The 26,245-nt window shown below is 54.1% G+C and overlaps 1 protein-coding gene across 1 annotated transcript in view; it reads left to right on the forward strand.

Annotated features, from left to right (window-relative positions):
- Positions 1–26,245, forward strand: part of LOC109572041 (leukocyte immunoglobulin-like receptor subfamily B member 5) — a gene marked incomplete in the record, with an annotated part of 242,862 nt that overhangs the window by 73,661 nt on the left and 142,956 nt on the right.

A 26,245-nucleotide genomic window follows, 5' to 3' on the forward strand; every position in this document is an offset into this window, starting at 1 on the left:
AGACCAAAAGCCTCAAAAATAAAATTTATCAAAATTATGGACATAAGGATAAACAGAAAATCTGAATTGTCCTATATGTTAAAGTGAACTTTGAGTCCAGAGAGTTTCACAGGTGAATGCATCTGAACACGTGGGCACTCATGAAACACACACTCGTACACACACCTACCAAGCTTACACCAGCTTACGCAGAGAGGGGAGAAGGAAGGAAGCACACACTCCACAAAACATTTCACTGCGCCAGAGAAACCTGAGACCAAACGGTGACACGGAAACTACAAAATTGGAAAATCTCAGGAAGCTCTTTTTCCCTGGTTTGTTTTCCTAAACAAACATTCACAAAGAGGATTCATCAGTAAATAAAATGGAACACATATCACGCACATGCACATATTTTTTTTCAAGAATGTGTGGTTGGTTTCATCCACAAAAATCCATCAATACAATTCAAATATTAAAAGAAGAAATTTTAAAACATCATGATAACAGATCAAAAGTTTTCTGATAAAATACACCACCAATTTATAATGAAAAAGTCGTAAGTAGAAGGGAATTTCCTATCATTTATCAAATCATCTTTTAAAACCTGCACTAGAAATCTATTTTTTATGTTTGTTTATTTATTCATTGTTGTGTGTGGGCTTTTCTCCAGTTGCAGGGATTCGATCTCTGGTTTCTCTGCCTTTTCTAAAACCAGCTGGAACATCTGGAAGTTCACGGTTCACGTCCTTTGAAGCCTGGCTTGGAGAATTTGGAGCATTACTTTACTAGCGTGTGAGATGAGTGCAATTGTGCGGTAGTTTGAGCATTCTTTGGCATTGCCTTTCTTTGGGATTGGAATGAAAACTGACCTTTTCCAGTCCTGTGGCCACTGCTGAGTTTTCCAACTTTGCTGGCATATCGAGTGCAGCACTTTCACAGCATCATCTTTCATCTTTCAGAATTTGAAATAGCTCAACTGGAATTCCATCATCTCCACTAGCTTTATTCAAAGTGATGCTTCCTAAGGCCCCTTGACTTCACACTCCAGGATGTGTGGCTCTAGGTGAGTGATCACACCATTGTGATTATCTGGGTCATGAAGATCTGTTTTGTACAGTTCTTCTGTGTATTCTTGCCACCTCTTAATAACTTCTGCTTCTGTTAGGTCCATACCATTTCTGTCTTTTATTGTGCCCATCTTTGCATGAAGTGTTCCCTTGGTATCTCTCATTTTCTTGAAGAGATCTCTAGTCTTTCCCATTCTGTTGTTTTCCTCTATTTGTTTGCATTGATTGCTGAGGGAAGCTTTTTTAGATCGCCTTGCTATTCTTGGAACTTTGCATTCAGATGGGAATATCTTTCCTTTTCTCCTTTGCTTTTCACTTCTCTTCTTTTCACAGCTATATGTAAGGCCTCCTCAGACAGCCATTTTTTGCATTTCTTTTCCTTGGGGATAGTCTTGATCCCTGTCTCCTGTACAAAGTCACAAACCTCAGTCCAGAATTCATCAGGCACTCTATCAGATCTAGTCCCTTAAATCTATTTCTCACTTCCACTGTATAATCATAAGGGATTTGATTTAGATCATACCTGAATGGTCTAGTGGTTTTCCCTACTTTCTTCAATTTAAGTCTGAATTTGGTAATAAGGAGTTCATGATCTGAGCCACAGTCAGCTCCTGGTCATGTTTTTACTGACTGTATAGAGCTTCTCCATCTTTGGCTGTGAAGAATATAATCAATCTGATTACGGTGTTGACCATCTGGTGATGTCCATGTGTAGAGTCTTCTCTTGTGTTGTTGGAAGAGGGTGTTTGCTAGACCAGTGCGTTCTCTTGGCAACACTCTATTAGCCTTTGCCCTGCTTCATTCTGTACTCCAAGGCCAAATTTGCCTGTTACTCCAGGAGTTTCTTGACATCCTATATTTGCATTCCAGTCCCCTATAATGAAAAGGACATATTTTGGGGGGTGTTAGTTCAAAAGGTCTTGTAGGTCTTCATAGAATCGTTGAGCTTCTTCAGCGTTACTTGTTGGAACATAGACTTGGATTCCTGTGATACTGAATGGTTTGCCTTGGAAACGAATAGAGATTATTCTGTCAATTTTGAGATTGCATCCTAGTACTGCATTTCGGACTCTCTTGTTGATCATGATGGCTACTCCATTTCTTCTAAGGGATTCCTGCCCATAGTAGTAGATATAATGGTCATCTGAGTTAGATGACCAGTCCCCTTTAGTTCGCTGATTCCCAGAACGTCGACGTTCACTCTTGCCATCTCCTATTTGACCACTTCCAATTTGCCTTGATTCATGGACCTAACATTCGAGGTTCCTATGCAATATGGCTCTTTACAGCATCAATTTTGTCAATTATACCACAGTAAAGTTGAAAAGGTTTTCTTTCATTTAATTACACTAGGCACATTGGGAGTTATTCCATTGCTCATTTTAGGCACTTGATCTCGTGCTTAAAATACGTATTTACATTTTTATTTCTGAACCCGTACACATTCTCCTCCTCCTTTACAAAAGACAAAGTTCTAACGGTGCTTCACCTGAACTCTGGGTACTCATATACACGTGTGTGGGCATGTGCATGGCTCTCTCCATGCACACGTGTGGGTGTGTTTGTGCGTGCAAGTGTGTGTCTGTGTACTTTTCCAAAGCTCATTTTTGGCCATGCCTTCCTCTCTGTTGCATCTCACTGTCTCTCTGCCATCTCTTAGTATCCCTTTCTGTGTGAAAACAGTCAGTATCTAAGAACTTGCACCTCTGGAAATGCCTTCTCTCACCGTCATTCTCTTTTTAACAAGTTGCTTGAGAACACTCTATTTGGAATCCAGCGTGTGACTCAAGTAGTAGGAGAGGAAAACGCTTGTTAAGGTTAAGGGCCCCATGCCCCCAGAGCCCACCTCCTGTCTCAGGACCTGGCGGGTTGAGGCTGAGGCACGGCCCACACCGGGAGGCTGAACCTCCTGGAAGCTGGGGATGTGCTCTGCATGAAGCTCTCACTTCTGCCCCTTGCAAGTACTCCGACTCAGGGGAACTCCTCCTGGTTAATTCCCTGACGGCATGGCTCCAGTATCCATAGCGCCCCCTTTTGGTAGGGGGCAGTCTGCTCCCTGTGGGCTGGTCATTCTCTTGATAATCTGTGTTTTCCACAGGAAGTAGTTTCAGGACATTTTTAGGGCCTCAGTCCAGTCCGCCTTGATTTTCCTTTTTTTATTTCAAATTTACTTAAAAGAGAATTAACTGTTTCAAATTGTATAATTCAGCGCGAAATAATTTTTAAATTTAACCTGCAGTTTCTCAGTTTACTATGAAAGGTCAAGATACAGATGTTACTTCCATTTATTTTTACAAATATGTAGTTAATTAACCTATTGTTGACGTCGCTGCGCCACACAGGCTCTCCGTTGCAGGGTGTGGGGTCTTTAGCTCAAGTGTGCGGTGTCTGGATCCCTGGCCGCTGATCCCGCCCAGGCCCCTAAGTATGAGCACCGAGTCTCAGTCAGGAGCCCAGCAGGGCGGCCCTCAGGTGTCACGTGCACATGCATGAGTCCCAGCCCTTCGCAGGTCGGTTCTCATCACTAAAGGAGGCTCCGTTATTTGCTTCCTCAGCCGTTGCTGTCTGTCGTGAGCGTCTTCCCGTCTGACACTTAGGACAGATACCACACTGGCCCTCAGCACAGGCCCGCCTCTCCTGAATCTCCCTGTCTGCACTCTGTGCTGCACTCTGGACCATTTCCTCAATGCTATGCTCCGACTTCATACGGGGCCGCTTAGCTGCCTTCTTGGCTGCATGACTTTTTAACGTGTTGAATCTACTGTATTGTTCACGTCGAAAATTTTCACCTCTTTTCAGTGACCACCTGTTCTACAAAATAATCCACATGCTTGCCTCCCTTTATTTTTCTGTGACCATGGTTCCCTCTGTGTGTCCACATGGGTGGAAACCTTACTCTGACCCCGAGATGATCCCTGCCGCCGGGGCCACACCGCCGACCTCTCATGCTTTGCTGTGGTTCCCCTCCATTTGGGGAACTTTCTTTCTGCCCTTGTCTGTGGCTACATGTTGAGAAACACTCTCCAAGCACGTCTCAGTGTTAGAAGGAGAGGAGGCTCTGGGTGGGCACCACACTCACCCACTTTGGTGCAGTCTCAGCCCGCAGCCCTTCATGTCCACCCTCTCCTGCTGTCACCTCGTCTGGAAATTGACCATGACGACGGCAGCAAGAGCCTGCAGCCCCTCTGAGGGCTGGGGTCGGGACAACAGGCAGAGAAGGAACCTCAGGTGCAGAGAAAGGGCACCACCGCCCCAGGTACATGAGCAGCGGGTACACGTTTATAGGAGCATCTGTTTTCCAACAGAGTGAGAGCTCTGACCCCAATCAATACTCCCTAAAGCTTGCAGGTGACGACAAGACCGGGAGGACACTGTGCCCAAGGACCCCGGGGCCCTGAGGAGGCAGGAAGCACCCAGGGGCTTGTTCCCAGGAAGGCGGGCTGGACGGTGATGCAATACAGAGAGACGCCCTGAAGGGGGCTGCCATGGGGGAAACCCACACCCCGGGGCAGTGGAGGAGTCAGTTTCCTTCCTTATTCCCTGAAGCCTCCTCTGGGCTCTCGGCCACATGGACTCCACTTAGCCCAGGGACACTCTGATCATTTGTCCCTCATAAAGAGCAGACTTGTGGACACAGAGGGGAAGGAGAGGGTGGGACGAATGGAGAGAGTAGCATGGAAACGCGCACACCAGCACGTGTAAAACAGACCACGCGGGAATGTGCCCTGTGACTCAGCGAGCTCACACAGGGCTCTGTACAACCCAGAGGGGAGGGAGGTTCTAGAGGGAGGGCATGTGACACACATGGCCGATCCATGCTGATGTATGGCAGAACCAGCACCATATTGTAAAGTAATGATCCAGCAATTTAAAAAAAAACGTGTGTCTCTGGGTATCTGAGCCCTGTGGGCAGCAAGAGACAGCATCCTCCCCAAAGCATCTCCAGCGCCTGCTGACCCCGTCCACGGAGAGGACCCCGGGGACCTGCTGATGTGTGGGCAGAGGAGGAAGCAGACCCCGAGGGGAGGCTCTCAGAGGGAAGGACATGCCCTGCTTGCCCACACCTGAAACAGGTGTCTCAGGAACACCCTGGGACTGTCACAGGAACAACGCCTGGCTTTCAAGAAGAGGCTGTTCCCCTTCCTGTAGGGACACTGATGTGACAGCCCCGTGACAGGAAGCCCCAGCCCCAGAGGGGACACACCCTGTGGTCCGTCTGTCTGGAGGACACCCAGGTCTCCTCCATCCTCACAGCCTGGACCGCAGGGAAGAGACGCCATGGCCCCCGCGCTCCCTGCCCTGCTCTGCCTTGGTGAGATGGGAGGGGCAGGGGGAGCCCTGGTCTGGAGGGACCCCCCCCAGCCAGCCTGCTCCATCAGGGGACCCCAGGGCCTAGGAGGCTCCCGGGGTGGAGAGGCGCTGCTCAGGGCTGAGGGCACACCTCTCACAGGGCGCTCTCTTCCAGGGCTGAGTGTGGGCCTGAGGACCCAGGTGCAGGCCGGTGAGTCTCTCCCAGGGCCCAGCTCCCTCCTCTCGTGGGGACAAGGTCACCCCCAGGCCGTGGGCAGGGGGAGGGCAGCTCGGGGATCACGGAGGGGGAGTCTGGGAGGTCTGGGCTGAGAGCTGGGACCTGGGGGGACGCCTGGTGAGCCCACCTCTGATTTCCTTCCAGGGACCCTCCCCAAACCCACCATTTGGGCTGAGCCGGGCTCTGTGGTCCCCTGGGGGAGCCCCGTGATCATCTGGTGTCAGGGTCCCCCGGGGGCCCAGGAGTTCCATCTGGATAAAGAGGGAAACCCAGTTTTCTGGGACAGAGAGAAACCCCTGGGTCCCGGGGACAAGGCCAGGTTCTCCATCCAACACATGAGAGAGGACCACGCAGGGAGCTATCAGTGCTACTATGGAACCCGCACTGGCTGGTCAGAGCACAGTGACCCCCTGCAGCTGGTGGTGACAGGTGAGGGACACTCGGGGGCCTCAGCCTTTGCCCTCTGGAGGGGTCTGCTCTCAGGGGGTGTCCCTCTCACAGCCCAGCCCTGGGGAGGGGAGGGAAGCGTGGGGGCCCCACAAAACCAGCTGCCTCCTTCTCTCCTAGGACTCTACAGCAAACCCAGAGTCTCAGCCCTGCCAAGTCCTGTGGTAACATCGGGAGGGAGCGTGACCCTCCAGTGTGGCTCCCATCAGGGATTTAACATATTCCTTCTGACCAAAGAAGGAGAAGACGAGTCCTCTCGCACCCTGGATGGACAGCAAATGCTCGACAGGCAGACCCAGGCCCTGTTCCCCGTGGGCCCCGTGACCCCCGGGCACAGGTGGACGTTCAGATGCTACGGCTTTTACAGGCACAACCCCTGGGTGTGGTCAGCCCCCAGCGACCCCCTGGAGCTCCTGGTCTCAGGTGAGGAATCCCATCCTGACCCCATACATTTGTGCAGACAAGACAACGTACTGGGGTCTCTGCTCCCAGGGAGCCCCTGTAAGAGGGTGGGGAGAGGAGCGTGGGGCTCACAGGACAGACACACAGACTGAGACACGACAAGGCCTGGGGCCGGGCCGGGAGAGGGAGGCCCACGGGACAAGCGGTCCCTACAACCCAGCGCGTGTCTCTCCCCAGGGCTGTCTGGGAAGCCCTCCCTCCTGACCCCCGCAGGGCCCTGTCGTCACCTCTGGACAGAACCTGACCCTCCAGTGTCGCTCTGACATCGGCTACACCAGATTCGCTCTGTCCAAGGAGGGGGGACAGGACCTCCCCCAGCACCCTGCCCAGAGGCCCCAGGGTGGGCTCTCTCAGGCCAACTTCCCCCTGGGCCCTGTGGGCACCATCCACAGGGGCCAGTACAGATGCTACGGTGGACACGGCCTCTCCTCCGAGTGGTCGGCCCCCAGTGAGACCCTGGAGCTGCTGGTGGCAGGTGAGGAGCCAGCGGGTCAGTCGGGGACCAGACTCTGCACAGGCCCCACCGGGGAGCCCCAGGGGTGAGGCTGGGACCAGGGGAGGGGTCCCAGGGAGGGGACAGAGAGACAGGGGTTGGGGAGGGGAGAGACTCTGAGAAACAGAGACAGCGCTGAGGGGCCAGAGAGGCCCGCGGAGTCTCGCTCAGAACCCGGGCCGGTGGCCGCACCCCCTTCCTCTCTGCAGGATGGCTCAGAGACAGACCCTCCCTCTCAGTGCGGCCGGGCCCCTGGGTGGCCCCGGGGGAGACCGTGACCCTGCTGTGTCAGTCAGGATACAGGACGGACACTTTCCTTCTGTCCAAGGAGGGGGCAGCCCATCGCCCCCTGCGTCTGCGCTCCCAGGACCAAGCCGGGTGGTACCAGGCCGAGTTCTCCTTGAGCCCTGTGACCTCAGCCCACGGGGGCACCTACAGGTGCTACGGCTCACTCAGCACAGACCCCTACCTGCTGTCACAGCCCAGTGAGCCCCTGGCGCTCGTAGTCGCAGGTGAGGCAAGGTCTGTCCGTCTCACTCAGCAGCTCGGGGCTCTGCCCTGGGAGCGCCAGGCGGTGGTGGAGGAGGGGGCGCTGAGGGAGGGCCCCCTGAGGAGGGGCCTCGGAGCTCACGCCCCGTCCCTTCCTCCCACACTGGGGCTCGGAGGGGCAGGTGGGCAGTGGGGAGGGTCTCGGGGAGGCCACAGGGCTGTGCAGGGCAGAGGTTGGTGAGGTGGGGTCCTCGGGTCAGCCCGGCATAAGCCTTCCTGGGCTCATTCCCAGGACCCAGTCTCCCAGCCACAGACCCAGATCCGAACCTGGGGAGTCTCGGGGCTCTCTGCTCAGGGGAGACAGCCCACCCCAGGGCATTTTAACATTCTCTGGGAGGACAAGGCCCCTCAGATCGTCAAGGGGCAGCGGGGAGTCAGGCAGAGATGGCGCCAGAGCCACAGGCTGCAGGGGCCTGAGGCTGCTGGATGGGGTTCAGTCTGTGGAGAAGCAGGTCCGCCCCCACCACATCCTGCCCCCGGAGGCTGCAGGGATCACTTCCTCCCGCGGGCAGAGTCCAGCTGGCAGACACAGAGGGCTGAGCGAGTGTCTGTAAGGGGAGGTGGATCCGTGGGAGCCACGGTTGTGTCCCACCCCGGGACCCCACAGACCACTGATCAGGGGCGGGGTCCCACCCCAGGACCCTGCAAACACCACTCAGGGCGGGCCGCACCTGGAACCCCACAGACCACTGCTCAGGGGAGGGCCCCACCCCACCCTGTGCTGTCGGAGCTCCTTCAGCTCAGGGTCCTGACAGGAACGTCTGAGACAGTAAGATAGAGAGACCCCAGGAGTCTCCCGAGGAGGACACGGCCCACCCACAGCCTCCCTTCACGACACTCGGGCTCGGCTGATACCCTCCCCCAGCACCGCTGTCAGACCCGCGAGTGTGAACAAGGACAGCGTCCCTGTCGGGTTGGGCTCGGGGCCCGCGTCTTCTCACGGGAGGCCGGTGCCCTGGGCACACACAGTGAGTAACGGGGCCGGCGCTGACCTGTGCACCCTCACCCCAGACTACATGGTGCAGAATCTCACCCGGATGGGCCTCGCGGCTTTGGTCCTGCTGCTCCTCGGGATCCTTCTCTGCCAGACTTGGCACGACCACGGAGGAGCCCGAGATGCAGCCGGAGCTGAGCAAACGGGACCCAACACAGCCCAGAGCCCAGGAGCCTGGGACGCGAGCTTCTGGTGTAGGAGCTTCTGGATGAGCCTCTGACCCTGGGGGAGAGATGAGCCGCAGGGTGGGAGGAGGCCCAGGCGGCCTCTGTTCACAGGGCCCCCTCCCTCCTGGGGAGGATGCCCCGGCTCCCGGCTGCTCTCACCCCTGGCCCGAGGCGCATTCCACATGGCAGGGGTGGGTCCCTCACCCTGCATGCCCGCAGGCTCTGTCCACTTCGCGTGGAGGACGTGAGCCTCATTGTTCATGCCCGCCGTCTCTGGTGTGCGCAATGACCTCATCTCTTCTCAGAAACAGAATGCTGTTAAAGTAACTGAATAAATGGGTTAAAATGGGGCCCCGTTTGGAACAGTTGGATCCTAAACTCTTCCCTGAGCCCCCTCTGGACCCTGCATTGCCCCTCCTCCTTGTCCGAGGACACCCGCTGTAGGTCTCTCCAGAAACACTGTCAGTGTGAAGGGACACCCTGGGGCGTTTGAAGTGACCGTCAGGGCTACACTGGTAAATGAGCTCAGGAATATATCGTTTTGTAAGGAGCCCTGATATGGGGTTTCCCTGTGGTGAAGAATCTGCCAGCCAATGCAAGAGACACGGGTTCAATCCGTGATCCTGAACACCCCACACGCCAGGGAAGCAACTGAGTCCATGAGCTGCAGCAACAGAGGCCAGCACGTCCTGGAGCCCCGCACACCACCAGAGAGGCCAGTGCTGCAGATGCCCAGACACCAAAGCGAGGGAACAGCCCTGCTCACACAACCAGACACACCCCCGCAGCAACACAGACCCGGCACAGACAAAATCATCAGGCAATAAATGCTTAAAGAGCCCAGGTGTGTGAGCTGTGTGTCTCCTTTGAGGCAAACACACTCCGTGCCAACCTCAAGGAGCCCGGGTGAATGCGCTGAAGGCCGGTGGGAAGGAAAGAGCAAGCAGACTTCCCACAGGGTGAGTCTGCTGCGGCCAGCCCCCACCGATGGCCCCACGTGCCCAGATGTGTCTTCTCATTACAATCACATAGGATCATCTGCACCTCAGTTTTATGCCCAGGTTCCCTGAAATGAGATGCCCACCTCCTAGTTCATCCTTAAGAGATGGAAAGAGAAAACGATGGAGGAGACAAGGCTGACTCTGACGAATCCCAGCACATCGTGGGCAGGTGTACTCATCAGCCGGGTCAATCTGGAGAGTCGACAGCAACTCTCAGTTAAAGGGAAGAGACAGCGCTGGGCCCACAGTTGTATAACCCAGAGGAAGATGCGTGCACGGCCACGTGTGTACAAGGAGAAAAAGGGACACGTGGGTTGTTCACAGTAGGAAAAGTTACAGAAATCACTTTCACCAAAATGAATGGTTTGGTGCATATATATGCGAAAGAATTTTACACAAAAAAAACGCACAAAGCTGGACTGCTACAGTAACGCAGGTCAGTTTTCAAGCATGATGGTGAATAAGTGAAAACACGACTGTAGGAGTCCAGTGCATCACATCAAATTCAAAAGGCATTACGTGGGACTCAAATACATAAAAATAAGAAATGAGACGGAGGAACAAGAGCTGCTACCCGGGTTTCCCTGGTGGCTTGGTGGATAAGAATCCAGCCGCCAACGCAGGGGACGCAGGTTCCATCCCTGCTTCGAGAAGATCCGCAAATGCTGAGCCCGCGGGCCCAGAGCCCTGCCCTGCGACAAGACACGCCATCAAAGCGAGGAGCCGAGACACCGCAGCGAAGAGAAAAGCTTCCTGAGCTCAGCTCAACGGGAGGAAAGCCCCTGGGCAGCGAGGAAGACCCAGCACTGTCCTTTGTCGCTCAGCGCGTGTCCGACTCTGTGACCCCATAGACAGTAGTAGCCCACCAGCTCTCTGCGGGCAGTGAGAAGACCAGCACCGTCTGTCCCTAGTCGTGTCCGACTCTTTGGGACCCACATGGACTGTAGCCCACCAGACTGCTGTGTCCGTGAGATTCTCCAGGTGAAAATACTGGAGTGGGTTGCCAGGCCCTCCTCCAGGGGATCTTCCCCACCCAGGGATCGAACCCAGGTTTCCTGCATTTGCAGGCACATTCTTTACCATCTGAGCCACCAGGGACATCCAGCACAGCCAAAATTAATATAATTTTTAAATTAAATTATTTTAATTAATTTTAAAATTTGAGTATTTTAAATTGATCAGCTCAGAGATACAAAAGTTTATAAGACAGTACTAAGAACCACTGTGTGTGAGCCAACTGACAGCAAACTGGAAGAGACACCGCACAGTCTCTAGAGACACACAGCCCGCCAGAACGGAGGCCAGAAGACGCAGACAGCCTGAACTGTAATAACAACCAATGATAACACCATGCAAACCAGCAGGCCAGAACTGGATGGCTTCATGGAGGACTTCTACCAAACTGACAAAGAGGAACTTATATGACCCTCTTCACACTCTCCCAGGAGAACTGAAGAGGACGAAACACTCCCAAAGTCTTTCTATGAGCCACTGTCAGCCGGATAACTAAACAAAAGACACAAACAAAAAAGAAAAGTTACAGAACAGAGCGCTTTATGAACATACATGCAAAATGTGCAACAAAACATTAGCTAACTGAATTCGACAACACACCAAAAAGAACTCACACGCCATGGTCAACTGGGATTCATACCAGGGTCACAAGGATAATTCAACATGTGCAAATCGATCAGTGTAAGTCACCACATCAACAAGAGAAAAGACAAAACAACATGCATCGTCTTACAGGTTCAAGAAAGCACTGATAAAATGCAACATCCATTCATCATAAAAGGTCTCGCCAAAGTGAGTACAGAGGGAAGACATCTCAACGTAATAAAACCGATTTATGACAAGCACACAGTCAACACAGTCCTCAATAGGAACAAGCGGAAAGCCTTTCTAGAAACTCTGGGACAAGGTAAGGACGCCCACTCTCACCATTTATGTTCAACACCCACTGGAAGTCCTAGTCATAGCAATCAGGCAAGAAAAAAAAAAAGGATTCAACTTGGGGCAGGAAGGAGCAAAACTGTCTCTGTATGCAGATGACGTGATACTGCATTTACAAAACCCTGAAGACTGCACACACAAACTGCAGAACCGAGGGAGGAGGCACCTGGTCTGGGGAGTGGGCAGGAGTGTTGTCTGGGTCTGCAGTCTGTTCATGTGTGTGTGTGTGTGTGTGTGTGTGTCTGTGCGTGTGTGCCGGCTTGTGTGCTCAGTCATGTCCAACTCTTTGTGACTCCACAGACAGTAGCCCGCCAGGCTCGTCTGTCCATGGATTCTCCAGGTAAGAATACTGAGGTGGGCTTCCATTTCCTTCTCCAGGGGATCTTCCCCACCCAGGGGATCGAACTCGAGTCTCTGCACCTCCTGCGCTGGCAGGCAGATTCTTTACCCCTGAGCCACCTGGGGAGCCCGAGTGCAGCCTACCATCACTCCCGTTTCTCTCATTCGAAAACGGCGCCAGATACCTGCTTACTCTTCTCGGTATTCCCTGTGTATGTGGACTATCAGGGCTTCCCAGGGGGCACTAGTGGTGAAGAGCCCACCTGCCAGTGCAGGAGATGTAAGAGACTTGGGTTCAATCCCTGGGTGGGGAAGATCCCTGGAGGAGGGCATGGCCACCCCCTCCAGTATTCCTGCCTGGAGAATCCCGTGCTCAGAGGGGCGTGGCAGGCTACGGGCTGTGCGGTCTCAAAGAGTCAGACACAGCTGCAGTGACTGAGCACGCACACTAGTTAACTATCGTTTCTGTTTTCATTTCTGGCCTCACTGTGACACATTTCAGAAATTTTAATCAGCGCTTTAAGAAGGGTAGCAGATCGGGAAGTCCCAGCCCTCATCTCGCACAGAAACACTGATAAACTGGGATTATTTGGGCCTAATCGACCTTAACGCAAACTGCAGTATCCAGCTAGTGAGCTGCAACACCTCGGATGAGCAGAAAAGCAAGAAGAACCACTTCAAAAGGATAAACAGCAGGTTCTGTCTCCCTGTCTCCCCTCCCACAAGCTGCCGCAGCTCAGCACCAAAAGGACCCTCCTTGGGCCCAGGCCCTCTCGTCCCCAGGAGGACAGTGGGTGCAGCCGCGCCACGTCCCCAGGCTCCAGGCTGCTGCCTCAGAAACCGCCTCGCTGCTCAGCTCACGAGAGCACCAGGCAGCAGACACACGTGGGGCCACAAAGCAGGAAGAGAAGGACGGGGCTCTGTGCGGCCGGCTCGGCCTTGGGGGTTAGAGGAGCAAGGAGTCCTCAGACTTGTCCCTCAGGGCAGGGGCACGACAGGGCAGGGGCACCGCATCGTGTGTGTCTGGGGATCTGAGCCCTGCGCGGAGCAGGAGCTGACATCCTCCCTGAAGCATTTCCAGGGCCTGGTGACCCGTCCATGGTGAGGACCCCTGGGGACCTGCTGATGGGTGGGCAGAGGAGGAAGCAGACCCCAAGGTGAGGCTCTCGGAGGAAGGACACGCCCTGCTTGCCCCACCACCTCAAAGAGGTGTCTCGGGAACACACTGGGACTGTCACAGGACGACGCCAGGCTTTCAGAAGAGGCTGTTCCCCTCCTGCGGGGACGCTGATTGGACAGCCACGTGACAGGAAGCCTGAGCCTCTGACAGGACACACCCTGTGGTCTGTCTGTCCGGAGGACACCCAGGTCTCCTCCATCCTCACAGCCTGGACCGTAGGAGGAGAACACCATGGCCCCCGTGCTTCCCGCCCTGCTCTGCCTCCGGTGAGATGAGGAGGGTCAGGAGGAGCCCTGGTCTGGAGGGACCCCCGCCAGCTTGCTCCGTCAGGGACCCCAGGGCCTGGGAGACTCCCGGGGTGGAGAGGCGCTGCTCAGAGCTGAGGGCATACCTCTCACAGGGCGCTCTCTTCCAGGCTGAGTGTGGGGCTGAGGACCCAGGTGCAGGCCGGTGAGTCTCTCCAGGCCCAGCTCCCTCCTCTCGTGGGGACAAGGTCACCCCAGGCGTGGGCAGGGGGGAGGGCAGCTCGGGGATCACGGAGGGGGAGTCTGGGAGGTCTGGGCTGAGAGCCAGGACCTGGGGGAGACTCCTGGTGAGCCCACCTCTGATTTCCTTCCAGGGACCCTCCCCAAACCCACCATCTGGGCTGAGCCCGGCTCTGTGGTCTCCTGGGGGAGCCCCGTGACCATCTGGTGTCGGGGGACCCTGGGGATCCAGGAGTTCCATCTGGATAAAGAGGGAAGCCCGGTTCTCTTGGACAGACAGAAACCCCTGGAGCCCCGGGACAAGGCCAGGTTCTCCATCCAACACATGGGAGAGGACCACGCAGGGAGCTATCGGTGCTACTACAGCACCCCCACTGGCTGGTCAGAGCGCAGTGACCCCCTGGAGCTGGTCGTGACAGGTGACGGACACTCGGGGGCCTCAGGCTCTGCCCTCGGGAGGGGGTCTGCTCTCAGGGGGTGTCCCTCTCACAGCCCAGCCCTGGGGAGGGGAGGGGAGGGGAGGAGAGGGTGGGGGGCCCCACGGAACCAGCTGCCTCCTTCTCTCCTAGGACCCTACGGCAAACCCAGCCTCTCAGCCCTGCCGAGCCCTGTAGTGATGTCGGGAGGGAATGTGACCCTCCTGTGTGGCTCCCGTTGGGGATTTAACAGATTCCTTCTAACCAAGGAAGGAGAAGACGAGTCCTTTTGGGGCCTAGATGGAGAGCGAACCCCCCGACCGGCAGACCCAGGCCTGTTCCCCGTGGGCCCCGTGACCCCCGGGCACAGGTGGACGTTCAGATGCTACAGCTTTTACAGGACAGCCCCCGGGTGTGGTCTTCCCCCAGCAACCCCCTGGAGCTCCTGGTCTCAGATGAGGAATCCCGTCCTGACCCCATACATTTGTGCAGACAAGACAACGTACTGGGGTCTCTGCTCCCAGGGGAGCCCCTGTGAGAGGGTGGGGAGAGGAGCGTGGGGCTCACAGGACAGACACACAGACTGAGACACGGTGAGGCCTGGGGCCGGGCTGGGAGAGGGGGTCCACAAGGGAAGCGGGTCCCTACAACCCAGCGCGTGTCTCTCCCCAGGGCTGTCTGGGAAGCCCTCCCTCCTGACCCCGCAGGGCCCTGTCGTCACCTCTGAACAGAACCTGACCCTCCAGTGTCGCTCTGACGTTGGCTACACCAGATTCGCTCTGTCCAAGTGGGAGACAGAACTCACCCAGCGCCCTGCCCAGAGGCCCAGGGGGGGCTCGCTTCAGGCCGACTTCCCCCTGGGCCCGGGTGGGCACCATCCACAGGGGTCCAGTACAGATGCTACGGTGGACACGGCCTCTCCTCCGAGTGGTCGGCCCCAGTGAGCCCCTGGAGCTGCTGGTGGCAGGTGAGGAGCCAGCGGGTCAGTCGGGGACCAGACTCTGCACAGGCCCCACGGGGGAGCCCAGGGATGATGCTGGGACCAGGGGAAGGGGTCCCGGGGAGGGACAGAGAGACAGGGGTTGGGAGGGAGAGACTCTGAGAACAGAGACAGCGCTGAGGGCCAGAGAGGCCAGCGGAGTCTCGCTCAGAACCAGGCCGGCGCCCGCACCCCCTTCCTCTCTGCAGGACGGCTCAGAGACAGACCCTCAGCCTCTCGGTGCGGCCGGGGCCCACGGTGGCCCCCGGGGAGAATGTGACCCTGCTGTGTCAGTCAGGAGAGAGGACGGACACCTTCCTCTGTCCAAGGAGGGGCCAGCCGATCGCCCCCTGCGTCTGCGCTCCCAGGACCAAGACGGTAGGTACCAGGCCGAGTTCTCCTTGAGCCCTGTGACCTCAGCCCACGGGGGCACCTACAGGTGCTACGGCTCACTCAGCACAGACCCCTACCTGCTGTCACAGCCCAGTGAGCCCAGGCGCTCGTGGTCGCAGGTGAGGCCCAGTCTGTCCGTCTCACTCAGCAGCTCGGCGGCTCTGCCCTGGGAGCGCAGGGCGGTGGTGGAGGAGGGGGCGCTGAAGGAGGGCCCCCTGAGGGAGGGGCCTTGGAGCCCGCGCCCCGTCCCTTCCTCCCACACTGGGGTCTCGGAGGGGCAGGTGGTTCAGTGGGAGGGTCTCGGGGAGGCCACAGGGCCGTGCAGGGCAGAGGTGGGGTGAGGTGGGGTCCTCCGGTCAGCCCGGCGGACGCCTTCCTGGGCTCATTCCCAGGACCCAGTCTCCCAGCCACAGACCAGATCCGAACCTGGGGAGTCTCGGGGCTCTCTGCTCAGGGGAGACAGCCCACCCCAGGGCATTTTAACATTCTCTGGGAGGACAAGCCCCTCAGATCGTCAAGGGGCAGTGGGGGAGTCAGGCAGAGATGGCGCCAGAGCCACAGGCTGCAGGGGCCTGAGGCTGCTGGATGGGTTCAGTCTGTGGAGAAGCAGGTCCGCCCCCACCACATCCTGCCCCCGGAGGCTGCAGGGATCACTTCCTCCCGCGGGCAGAGTCCAGCTGGCAGACACAGAGGGCTGAGCGAGCGTCTGTAAGGGAGGTGGATCTGTGGGAGCCACCGTTGGGTCCCACCCCGGGACCCCACAGACCACTGATCAGGGCGGGGTCCCACCCCAGGACCCTGCAAACACCACTCAGGGGCGGGCCGCACCCTGGGACCCCACAGACCACTGCTCAGCGGGAGGGCTCCACCCCACCCTGTGCTGTCGGAGCTCCTTCAGCTCAGGGTCCTGACAGGAACGTCTGAGACAGTAAGATAGAGAGACCCCAGGAGTCTCCTGAGGAGGACACGGCCCACCCACAGCCTCCCTTCACGACACTCGTCCTCGGCTGATACCCTCCCCCAGCACGCTGTCAGACCCGCGAGTGGTGAACAAGGGACAAGCGTCCCTGTCAGGAGTTGGGCTCGGGGCTGCGTCTTCTCACGGGAGGCAGGTGCCCTGGGCACACACAGTGAGTAACGGGGCCGGCGCTGACCTGTGTGCCCTCACCCCAGACTACACGGTGCAGAATCTCACACCGGATGGGCCTCGCGGCTTCGGTCCTGCTGCTCCTCGGGATCCTTCTCTGCCAGGCTTGGCACGACCACGGAGGAGCCCGAGATGCAGCCCGGAGCTGAGCAACGGACCCCGCACCGCCCAGAGCGCAGGAGCCCAGGACGCGAGCTTCTGGTGTAGGAGCTTCTGGGATGAGCCTCTGACCCTGGGGGAGAGATGAGCCGCAGGGTGGGAGGAGGCACAGGCGTCCCCAGGGGGCTCGGCCTCTGCTCACAGGGCCCCCTCCCTCCTGGGGAGGACGCCCCGGCTCCCGGCTGCTCTCACCCTGGCCCGAGGCGCATCCCACATGGCAGGGGTGGGTCCTCACCCTGCATGCCCGCAGGCTCTGTCCACTTGCATGGAGGACGTGAGCCTCATTGTTCATGCCCGCCGTCTCTGGTGTGCGCAATGACCTCCATCTCTTCTCAGAAACAGAATGCTGTTAAAGTAACTGAATAAATGGGTTAAATGGGGCCCTGTTTGGAACAGTTGGATCCTAAACTCTTCCCTGAGCCCCCTCTGGACCCTGCATGCCCCTCCTCCTTGTCCGAGGACACCCGCTGTAGTCTCTCCAGAAACACTGTCAGTGTGAAGGGACACCCTGGCGTCTGAAGTGACCGTCAGGGCTACACTGGTAAATGAGCTCAGGAATAATCATTTTGTAAAGAGCCCTGGATATGGGGTTTCCCTGGTGTGAAGAATCTGCCAGCCAATGCAAGAGACACGGGTTCAATTCCGTGATCCTGAAGACCCCACACGCCAGGGAGCAACTGAATCCATGAGCCGCAGCGACAGAGGCTGGCACGTCCTGGAGCCCGCACACCACCAGAGACGCCAGTGCTGCAGAAGCCCAGACACCAAAGCGAGGGAACAGCCCCACTCACATAACCAGACACACCCCCGCAGCAACACAGACCCAGCATAGACAAAATCATCAGGCAATAAATGCTTAAAGGGCCCAGTGTGAACTGTGTGTCTCTTTGGGGCCAACGCACTCTGTGGCCAACCTCAAGGAGCCTGGGTGAACGCGCTGAAGGCCGGGTGGGAAGGAAGGAGCAGGTGGACTTTCCTACAGGCCGAGTCTGGTGCAGCCAGCCCCCACTGATGGCCCCATGGGCACAGATGTGTCCTTCTCATTACAATCACATAGGATCGTCTGCACCTCAGTTTTATGCCCCAGGGACCCTGAAATGACATGCCCACCTCCTAGTTCATCTGTAAGAGAGGGAAAGAGAAAACCATGGAGGAGACAAGGCTGACTCTGACGAATCCCAGCACATCATGGGCAGGGGTACTCATCAGCCCGGTCAATCTGGAGAGTCGACAGCAACTCTCAGTTAAAGGGAAGAGACACAGCGCTGGCCCACAGTTGTATAACCCAGAGGAAGATGCGTGCACAGCCATGCGTGTACAAGGAGAAAAAGGACACGTGGGTTGTTCACAGTAGAAAAAGTTACAGAAATCACTTTCACCAAAATGAATGGTTTGGTGTGTATATATGCGACAGAATTTTATACAAAAAATGCACAAAGCTGGACTGCTACAGGAACACAGGTCAGTTTTCAAGCATGATGGTGAATAAGTGAAACACGACCGTAGGAGTCCAGTCCATCACATCAAATTCAAAAGGGAACAACGTGGGACTCAATACACAAAATAAGAACTGAGATGGAAGGAACAAGAGCAGCTACCGGGTTTCCCTGGTGGCTTGGCGGATAAGAATCCAGCCGCCAACGCAGGGGACGCGGGTTCCATCCCTGCTGCGAGAAGATCCCCCGCCGGCCGCAAATGCTGAGCCCGTGGGCCCAGAGCCGTGCCCTGTGACAAGACACACCATCAAAGCGAGGAACCCAGGCACCACAGAGAAGGGAAAACCCTCCTGTGCTCAGCTAAATGGGAGGAAAGCCCCTGGGCATCGAGGAAGACCCAGCACCATCCTCTGTCCCTCAGGCATGTCCAACTCTGTGACTGCATGGACTGTAGCCCACCAGGCTCCTCCAGGCAGCGAGGAAGACCCAGCACTGTCTGTCCCTCAGGCATGTCTGACTCTGTGCGACCACATGGACTGAGGCCACCAGGCTCCTGTGTCCATGAGATTCTCTAGGTGAGATACTGGAGTGGGTTGCATTGCCCTCCTCCAGGGGATCTTCCCCACCAAGGGATCAAACTCAGTTTTCCCAAGTAGCAGGCAGATTCTTTACCATCTTAGCCACCAGGGAAGTCCAGCACAGCCAAAACTAATCAATTTTTAAAAAATGATACCTCAGAGATACAAAAGTTTATAAGAGAGTACTAAGAACCACTGTGTGCTCAGCCATCCGACAGCAAACCTGGAAGACATGCACGAGTCTCTAGAGACACACAGCCCACCAGAACGGAGGCAAGAAGACCCAGACAGCCTGAACAGACCGGCCAATGGAAGCGACACAGAATCTGTAATAACACCAATTGAAACTCCATGCAAACCAGAGGCCAGAACTGGATGGCTTCACGGAGGACTTCTACCAGACTGACAAAGAAGACTTACATGACCCTCTTCACACTCTCCCAGGAGACTGAAGAGGACGAAACACTCCCAAAGTCCTTCTATGAGCCACCGTCACGCCGATACCTAAACCAGACAAAGACACAATCAAAAAAGAAGTTACAGAACAGAGCGCTTTATGAACATAAACGCAAAATGGGCAACAAAATATTAGCTAACCGAATTCAACTACACACAAAAAGAATCACACGCCATGATCAACTTGGATTCATACCAGAGTCACAAGGATAATTCAACATGTGCAAATCGATCAATGTAAGTCACCACATCAACAAGAGAAAAGACAAAACAACATGCTCGTCTTAATAGGTTCAGAGAAAGCACTGATAAAATGCAACATCCATTCATCATAAAAGTTCTCGCCAGAGTACAGAGGGAAGACATCTCAACGTAATAAAACCGATTTATGACAAGCACACAGTCAACACAGTCCTCAAAGGTAACAAGCGGAAAGCCTTTCTGGAGCTCTGGGACAAGGTAAGGACGCCCACTCTCACCATTTGTGTTCAACACACCACTGGAAGTCCTAGTCATAGCAATCAGGCAAGGAAAAAAAAAAGGATTCAACTTGGGGCAGGAAGGAGGCAAAACTGTCCCTGTATGCAGATGATGTGATACTGCATTTACAAAACCCTGAAGACTGCACACACAAACTACAGAACCGAGGGAGGGGGCACCTGGTCTGGGGAGTGGGCAGGTGGGTTGTCTGGGTCTGCAGTCTCTTCGTGTGTGTGTGTGTGTGTGTGTGTCTGTGTGTCTGTGTGCCCGCGCTTGTGCTCAGTCATGTCCAACTCTTTGTGACTCCACAGACAGTAGCCTGCCAGGCTCATCTGGGCATGGATTCTCCAGGTAAGAATACTGAGGTGGGCTTCCATGTCCTTCTCCAGGGATCTTCCCCACCCAGGGATCGAACGTGAGTCTCTGCACGTCCTGTGCTGGCAGGCAGATTCTTTACCACTGAGCCGCCTGGGGAGCCCGAGTGCAGCCTACCATCACTCCGTTTCTCTCATTCAAAAACAGCGCAAGATACCTGCTTACTCGTCTCGGTTTTCCCTGTGTATGTGGACTATCAGGGTTTCCCACGGGGCACTAGGGGTGAAGAGCCCACCTGCCAGTGCAGGAGACGTAAGAGACTTGGGTTCAATCCCCGGGTGGGGAAGATCCCCTGGAGGAGGGCATGGCCACCCCCTCCAGTATTCCTGCCTGGTGAATCCCGTGCACAGAGGGGCGTGGCAGGCTACAGGCCGTGGGTCGCAAAGAGTCAGACATGGCTGTAGTGACTGAGCATGCACACTAGTTAACTATCGTTTCTGTTTTCCATTTCTGGGCTCACTGTGACACATTTCAGAAATTTTAATCAGCGCTTTAAGCAAGATGGCAGATCGGGAAGTCCCAGCCCTCACCTCGCACAGAAACACTGATAAACCGGGATTATTTGGGCCTAATGACCTTTAAGCAAACTGAAGAATCCAGCTAGTGAGCTGCAACACCTTGGATGAGCAAAAAAAGCAAGAAGAACCACTTCAAAAGGATAAACGGAGGAGGTTCTGTTTCCCTGTCTCCCCTCCCACAAGCTGGCAGAGCTCAGCGCTGAGAGGACCCTCCTTGGGCCCAGGCCCCTCCTCCTCAGGAGGACAGTGGATGCAGCCGCGCCACGTCCCCAGGCTCCAGGCCGCTGCCTCAGAGACCGCCTCGCGAGAGCACCAGGCCACAGACACACTTGGGGCCACAAAGCAGGAAGAGAAGGGACGGGGCTCTGTGCGGCCGGCTCTGCCTCGGGGCTTAGAGGAGCACGGGGTCCTCAGACTTCTCCTTCAGGGCAGGGGCACAACGGGGCGGGGGCACAGCATCGTTCCCGGACGGGAGGGTGGGGGAGCCTCATGTCCACAGAGCACGTCTCGAGGCTACAGAATCTCTAACTGGGCTGGGGGCAAAATCCCACCATATATCCAAGAGGAGGCGGCTGCTTCTCCCAGCGCACACACAGCAAAGCAGAGCCACAAGAAACACTGAGAATCGGGAACCATGACTCTGCCCAGGGAAGCAGAGAAATGGCAAGAAAACAGGAGATCTATGAGCTCCCTTATCACGGAAAACACTTGTCCCGAAGCAGCTCAGTGAATTGATCTTCCACAAGGTGCCAAGAACAGAGAATGGTAAAGGACAATGCCTTCAATAAACGGTGCTGGAAGAGCTGCTTCTGCTGTTGCTGCTGCTAAGTTGCTTCAGTTGTGTCCGACTCTGTGCAACCCCATAGACGGCAGCCTGCCAGGCTCCCCCGTTGCTGGGATTCTCCAGGCAAGAACACTGGAAGGGGTTGCCATTTCCTTCTTCAATGCATGAAAGTGAAATGTGAAAGTGAAGTCGCTCAGTCGTGTCTGACTCTATGCGACCCCATGGACTGCAGCCTTCCAGGCTCCTCCGTCCACGGGATTCTCCAGGCAAGAGTACTGGAGTGGGGTGCCATGGCCTTCTCCTGCTGGAAGAGGTAGATAACAGTATTTATCTTGAGGAGCTTCAGTGAACTGATCTTCCACTGGGGTGCCCAGAACACAGTGGGAAAATCCTTCAATAAACGGTGCTGGAAGAGCCAGATGACAGCAGGCAGGAGGACAAAACTAGACCCTCAGCTCAAACTATAAGTGAAATCATCTCAAAACGCAGCAGAGACACAGGGCCGGAAACGATGAAAGAACAAGAGGAAGACACAGGGGGAGCATCGTGACATGGTGTGGACAAGGGTTCTTTGGATATGACACCAAAGCACAGGCAGCAAAGACAGAACCAGACCAGGGGCAGTCCGGTAACAAAACCCACACAACAAAGGAAACAGTCACAGGAAAGGCAATGGATGCAATGGGAGAAGATGTGTGCAAACCACACATCTGATAAGGAGCTACTTCTCAAATATACAAGGAGCTCACACAAGTCAACCCAAAGTAACACCAACCCGGTTTTTAAATGGGCACAGGACCTGAACAGGTATCTCTCAAAAGACGACGTCCAAATGACCAAACAGGACATGGAAAGGCGCTCAACATCCACCAGTCCTCACGGGAGCACACGCCGGAGCCAGTGAGATGTCACTGCACGTGTTACACACACTCGACTCCCAGGAAAAAGAGAGGTGCTGCCAAAATGCGGAGGGAAGAGAACCTTGTGCATGGTGGTTGGGAAGGCGTCGGTGCAGCCACCGTGGAAAGCAGTGTGGAGTTTCCCCAAAAAACTAAACGTAGAACCACCTACCACATGATCCAGCAATTCCACTCTAGGGTATGTGCCGGGGTCCAGCCCCGGCTGATCCAGGGTATTCGAAGGAGAGACCGCATAGGCGACCTATTTATTTAAATATTTATCAAAGATATAAAGAGTATAGAATGAGGATAGCTCAGTGAGGAAAATTCAGTGGAGAAAAGAGGCTGAGTAGCTTGGTTTACGCGGAGACCAATAAAACTTCAAGACAACAAGTTTGCACCACTTATGTAGGCCGCAGGCATCCTTCAGTTCTCCCAAAGGAGAGGAGATGATGAGGCACCTCCCGGGTCGAATCTTAGAAGACCCAGGCATAATTAGCAAGCATGGCGGGTTCACGCTCCAGAGGAGACTCAGCCAGAATTTGGGGAGAGAGAGAGCGACATGGGGACCTGTTTCGGTGAACAAGGCCCGCACTTTATTTTCCAAAGTAGTTTTTATACTTAAGTTGTGCATAGAGGATAATGGGGGAAGGGGTGGAGTCATGCAAGGGACAGCAGCTCCTGGTCCTAATCGAAGCCAGGCTTTCAAAAACTTATCATATGCAAAAGTTCAGGTGAATTTACATCATCTTCTGGCCAGGAGGCTGTTAACATTTTAAGAAACTTATTTTTCTCTAAAGGTGATTATTCCAAAGTCAGCACCAGCCTCCAAAAAAGCATTGACAAAGCTGCATTCCTATAGGGGCAAAGGTGAGGTGGCTCAATCAAGGAAAAGAATTAACTCAAGGGTCCAAGGTTACAACCATTGAGGCTACTACTTACATTTCTATACACCCATTTTATCAATCAATACACTGCCAAGGACACAGTAGGTAAGGAGTATGGAGACTTAGCAGCAAACATTGGCCCAACCAGTGAAAACCCCTTCACCAATACAATTTCTAATCAATCTTTTAACTACTCCAGAGAATCTGAGTTTAGACAGTTTTAGAACATCTGCCTCTCACAGTTGGGAGGCTCTGAAGAATCACATGTGGGCAGAAAAAAACCTATTCAGGCAGGCTAGAGGATTTTGAAAGGTTGTTTGTAGGTTGAAACACTGTCACACCCAGGAATTCTTACTGGAGCTGTAAGCTAACTCTTTTTTCAGAGAGAGTAGTGGGGGACAGCCCCCCGTAAAGTCAGAGGTGTAGGTGAAAGCCTAAAGCAGAAAGTAGGCAGACTGGTTTTGGGGGAAGATGCCGAGAATTTCCAGGAGGACCCCTGAGGCCTGATCCCGCCTTTGCGTATGCCAAGCCTCCTTCCTCATGACCTTTGTCATGGGTGGAGCTTGCTCCCACAGATATGTTTCCAAGAAGAAGCCAGGACCTCAGAGCGTATCTGCACTCCTGTGTTCTGCAGTGTTGTTTCCAGTAGCAGGATACGGCCACACCTTGATGTGTGTCGATAGATAAATGCACAAAGAAAATGCCACACACACACACACACACACAAGGGAGTCTCACTCAGCCTTTACAAAAAAGGGAGATCCCTCCTTTTGGACAACATGGGTGAAGCTGGAGAACATTATGTCGAGTAAAGTAAGCCAGACACAGACAGGCAAACGCAGCAAGAGCTCAAACTGAGTGTGGAATCTAAAACAGACTCGGCTAAAGGAGGAGAATGTAGTCCAGAGGTGGAAGGGGATAACGGGAAGGTGCTGGGTCACGGGGAACAAAGTTTCCTGGACACCGATGAGTAAGTTCTGGAGACTGATGTGCAGCGATGTGACTTGAGCTGACCCTACTCTACTGTAGACTCAATCCTGCTCAGAGGGTAGCCCAGAAGAGTCCTCCCAGGACCCACAACCAAGGTGAACTACAGGAGCTGATGGACACGCTAATTTAATTGGCATGACTGCGGTACTTATTTCACAGCATAGACAAAAGTCAGAACGTCAAGCTGTGCATGTGGAACACATCCAATTTTTGTCGATTCAGTTCTGTTTCAGTTCAGAACTCAGTCGTGTCTGACTCTCTGCGACGCCATGGTCGCAGCACGCCAGTCCTCCCTGTCATCACCTCCCAGAGTTTACCCAAACTCATGTCCATTGAGTCGTGATGCCATCCAGCCATTCATCCTCTGTTAGTCCCCTTCTCTCCTGTGCTCAATCTTTCTCAGAATCCGGATTTTTTCAAATGAGTCAGTTCTTCACATCAGGTGCCAAAGTATTGGAGTTTCAGCTTCAGCATCAGTCCTTCCAATGAATACCCAGGACTGATCTCTTTTAGGATGGACTGGTTGGATCACCTTCCAGTCAAGGGGACTTTCAAGAGTCTTCTCCAACACAACAGTTCAAAAGCATTAATTCTTTGGTGCTCAGCTTTCTTTATAGGCCAATCTCACATCCATACATGACTACTGGAAAAACTATAGCCTTGACTAGACAGACCTTTATTAGCAAAGTAATGTCTCTGCTTTTTAATATGCTATCTAGGTGGTCATAGCTTTCCTTCCAAGGAGAAAGTGTCTTTTAATTTCATGGCTGCAATCACCATCTGCAGTGATTTTGGAGCCCCCAAAAATAAAGTCTGACACAGTTTCCACTGTTTCCCCATCTGTTTGCCATGAAGTGATGGGACCAGATGCCATGATCTTAGTTTTCTGAATGTTGAGTTTTAAGCCAACTTTTTCATTCTCCTTCTTTCACTTTCATCAAGACTCTCTTTAGTTCTTCTTATTTGGTTTCTGCCATATAAGGGTGGTGTCATCTGCATAATCTGGGGTTGTTGATATTTCTCCCAGCAATCTTGATTCCAGCTTGTGTATCATCCAGCCCAGCTGGTTCATGATGTACTCTGCATGTAAGTTAAATAAGCAGGGTGACATATACAGCCTTGACATACTCCTTTTCCTATTTGGAACCAGTCTGTTGTTCCATGTCCAGTTCGAACTGTTGGTCCTGACCTGCATACAGATTTGTGAAGAGGCAGGTCAGGTGCTCTGGTATTCCCATCTCTTTCAGAACTGTCCACAGTTTATTGTGATCCACACAGTCCAAGGCTTTGGCATAGTCAATAAAACAGAAATAGATGTTTTCTGGAACTCTCTTGCTTTTTCGATGATTCAGTGGATGTTAGCAATTTGACCTCTGGTTCCTCTTCCTTTTCTAAAACCAGCTTGAACATCTGGAAGTTCACGGTTCACGCATTGCTGAAGCCTGGCTTGGAGAATTTGGAGCATTACTTTACTAGTGTGTGAGATGAGGCACTTGTGCGGTAGTTTGAGCATTCTTTGACATTGCCTTTCTTTGGGATTGGAATGAAAACTGACTTTTCCAGTCCTGTGGCCACTGCTGAGTTTTCCAACTTTGCTGGCATCTTGAGTGCAGTACTTTTACAGCATCATCTCTCAGGATTTGAAATAGCTCAACTGGAATTCCATCACCTCCACTAGCTTTGTTCATAGTGATGCTTCCTAAGGCCCACTTGACTTCACATTCCAGGATGTGTGGCTATAGGTGAGTGATCACACCATCGTGATTATCTGAGTCATGAAGATCTGTTTTGTACAGTTCTTCTGTGTATTCTTGCCATCTCTTACTATCTTATGCTTCTATTAGTCCACATCATTTCTGTTCTTTATTGTGCCCATCTTTGCACGAAGTGTTACCTTGGTACATTTGATTTTCTTGAAGAGATCTCTAGTCTTTCCCATTCTGTTGTTTTTCCTCGTTTGCATTGATTGCTGAGGAAGGCTTTTTTAGCTCTCCTTTCTATTCTTTGGAACTCTGCATTCAGATGGGATATATCCTTCCTTTTCTCCTTTGCTTTTCCCTTCTCTTCTTTTCACAGCTATTTGTAAGGCCTTCTCAGACAT

Source organism: Bos indicus, chromosome 18 (assembly GCF_029378745.1).
Source record: "Bos indicus isolate NIAB-ARS_2022 breed Sahiwal x Tharparkar chromosome 18, NIAB-ARS_B.indTharparkar_mat_pri_1.0, whole genome shotgun sequence".
Lineage (NCBI taxonomy): Eukaryota > Metazoa > Chordata > Mammalia > Artiodactyla > Bovidae > Bos > Bos indicus.